Here is a 3,609-nt window from a genome sequence, read left to right on the forward strand (position 1 = left end):
AAAAAAAAAAAAAAAAAAAAAAAAAAAAAAAAAAAAAAAAAAAAAAATTGTTGTTTTTGGCTTATTCTTCTTAATAAAAGTAAATTTAAAATTTAAAATTTAAGCTATTTTGTTGAAAGTAGACATAAAAGGTTACTTGATTTGTATAGGCATTAAGTGAGGCATGGAGAGAAGCTTGTGGACATAACGGACATGGTGTAGTTTTAGTACCAGCGGGGAGATTCCTGATTTTGCCGTTGGTGCTTGAAGGTCCATGCAAAGTATCCATTGGTCTGCTTATTCATGGTGAAATGTTGGCTCCTGTCAGCAAGAATTTCTCCACTGGTGGATACTGGCTAAGTATCTCCAAAGTCGACAACTTGTTCGTTGATGGTTCTGGCAGCTTGAACGGCGGCGGTTCTTCAGCTTGGCCTTCCGACACTTCTAACCGTCCAGTTGTAAGTCCATTTTTAGGTTTAAGTGATAAAAAAGAAATTCATTTGTTAGGTTGATAGTTAAATGATGCTATCATTTTACATTTAAAAGTACACCAAAATATGCATATGTATAATCTAACGTTTGATTCAATGTAGTCGATGAAACTTTCTAGTGTCAACACTGCAAGAATTTCAAAGATAACATCGTCCAATAGCAAATTCTTCCATTTTGGTGTGCATGGATGTCGTGATGTCACGTTTGATCACGTTACAGTGATAGCTCCAGCAGATAGCCCCAATACAGATGGAATTCACGTTTCCAAGTCAAGTGGTATCAATATTATGCATTCAGTGATTCGCACCGGAGACGATTGCATCTCTCTAGGCCCTGGAAGTAAATTCATCAACATAATAGACATCCAGTGTGGTCCAGGTCATGGAATTAGTATCGGTAGCCTCGGAAAGTACCCCAATGAAGAAGATGTCTCTGAAGTCACAATAAGAGACTCCACATTTGTTGGCACAGACAACGGTGTGAGGATCAAAACATGGTCATCTTCATTTTCTAGTTTTGTTAGCAAGATCGCTTTTCTCAATCTCGAAATGAAGGATGTAAAAAATCCTATCATCATTGATCAGAAATATTGCCCTGATTACAAGGAAGATAAAATGGTATATATATTCAAATTTGATAGGAGTTCTGTTTTAGTAAAACTATAAAGGGGGAATGATTCTAAAATAAAATGTGGTTTGTGGTTGACAGAGTAACTCAAAAGTGCAGATTCGAGACGTGAGATATGAAGGCATAAGGGGAAGTTCAACATCCCAAGTGGCAGTAAGTTTTGAATGCAGCCAAGTTTGTTCATGTGAAAGCATAGTATTACAAGACATTAACCTCTCCTACAAAGGTGATGGCCAACCAACTTCCATTTGTCACAATGTGCCGGGCTCTGCTTCTGGCAAACAATTTCCTTCCTCTTGCCTTTAATACTTTGTGTTTTTTTTTTTTTTTTTTTTTTTTTTGNGAGTGTCGGGTCAATGAAGGATTAGATATACATCGATCCCATCATACTTTCTTCCATTATCGTATGGATTAAGCGTTTGATGATGTTAGTTCTTGTTATTTTGATAACCGTGCAAAATTTATAGACACATTTCAATTGAATAGATTATCACTTTTTAGTTTTTAGTTTTTCTCTCTACTCTTATTTTAATACACAACACATAACTTAAAGAATCCCAAATGAATTGGCTTATTGGAAAAGAGTGGATAAGGTTTTTGCGGCGGGTTGCTTCCACCCTTTGATTGCACCGTTGGGTTCACACACAACAAGTGCCCAATCGTACATGTTTGTGTATTGAATGTTGAAGCTGGTTCAATGATTGGTTTGCGACTATGTCCTATCCAATTCAGCCTTGTTCTATGGTTTTCGGTTTGACCTCTTTCTAACCTATCAAATACAACATTTTAAGATAGGTTAATAAATATGGAATTTTTGTAGAGCATTATTATTCAGCAAAGTTGCTTCGCATTGAACCTTAATCTGGATTTGGCCATTTCTACAAGTGTTTCATGAATCTAAGCCAACAAAAATTCCATACAAAGTTGAATCCATATTCATAAATTATGTACAAAATTGGCCGGATTCATTTATTATAAACTTAGAAAATCATTTTTTTTTATTTTGAATCAAATACTTTTTTAAGATTTTGAATATTTATATGATTAATATATATATTAAATTCAAGAGATTGTATTAAGGAAATAATGTTAGAAGAAAGAGAAGATGAGAAGATAAACACTATGAACTAATTTTAGAAATACAACAAGTGGGAAATGTCATTGGTCCAAAACTATTCAACGCTCAACCATTCATGCTTGATGTTGTTAAAAAAAAAAAAAAAAAAAAAGTTCATGGTTCTTCTACTTTCTTCGTATATCAATCTGTCAAATAAGCAATCTACTTGTAGGCTTTCATTACATCCAATTTAATAAGTTACTGCGAGCTTTTTTCTAAGTTCTAGAAAGTTTTGACTTAGATTCTAGAATTATCTGAGCTTCTTAAAAGGCTTTGAAGTTTCAGGTAGTTCTTTCGCTTGTCACAAACCCTAAGGATTTGGATGTTGTTCTCCTTTGTTGTCATATTTTGATGACTTTACTTAGCTCTAGGTTAAACTCTCTTTTCTGTTCTCAAACTTAGTAAGCTTACTTTGCCTTGTAGTGCGTACAGGTTGACAAACATAGTCGGACATTGGATTGTTTTTTGTCATAAGTCCTAGGTTGCGTGTACTTCTAGATTGGGAAGTTTTGTGGATGGCTATGACGAGTTTGGGCCACAGCTAGGTGCACTTACTTTCTAACGAATTATAGATCTAGGTTAATCCAACCTGAAACTAACTCGTGGATTCCTTCTTTCTCATCTTATTCGCTGAGTTTCTTCCTCATTTTCTCTCTCTATCTTCGTACACTCGCATCCGTTCTCCATCTCCTTTATGAAGACGGCTGATACACCCTCTGTTCACCACTAGCTTCAATTTGTCTCCCTCTATGATTGATACAACACGAACTACTACACAAGATGGTAGCTATGATATAAAATAAGGAAGCTTGAACCCTAGTCTCCATAGATTCTTTTTGGATCGAGTAAGAGAAACGAAGGCTTATCGTCTTGATTTCTTATCATGGTTCTCCGTTTCAATTTTCGTCTGACCTTCCTTCACCGCCCTAAAAAAAATATCACGTTAATGGGCCTCCCGGATGACAAACAAAATTCTCTCTCTTTCGAAGATGTGTGGATCTTGCTGACGTGAGGTTGGAAAATTTCTTGGTGGTTGAGGGTGTTGTTAACTCTGGCAATTCGGAGGACAATGTCGACGAAAAATTGGCCGAAGGTTTCTTCGAAGGAAAAATTAGCGGAAGTAAAAGGAGAGAGGGAGAGAGATTCACTGAGATTTGCTGAAGACTCGATATCTTATTTTCCTTCAGTTGAATGGTTTAAATAACAAATCTAATTACAAAAATAGGAAAACTAATTATACAAAGATAGAAAAGTGGACGAAGACTTCGCTCAAATTGACCAAAAAATGGCACCTAGAATTACGTTCTTCCATTGGCGTAAATTCAGATGTTTTGAGAAACCTAATGTAACGGTAGGGGTTTCAAAAAGGCAAAAAAAAAAAAAAAAAAAAAAAA

This window comes from Cucurbita pepo, chromosome LG14, assembly GCF_002806865.2.
Source record: "Cucurbita pepo subsp. pepo cultivar mu-cu-16 chromosome LG14, ASM280686v2, whole genome shotgun sequence".
Lineage (NCBI taxonomy): Eukaryota > Viridiplantae > Streptophyta > Magnoliopsida > Cucurbitales > Cucurbitaceae > Cucurbita > Cucurbita pepo.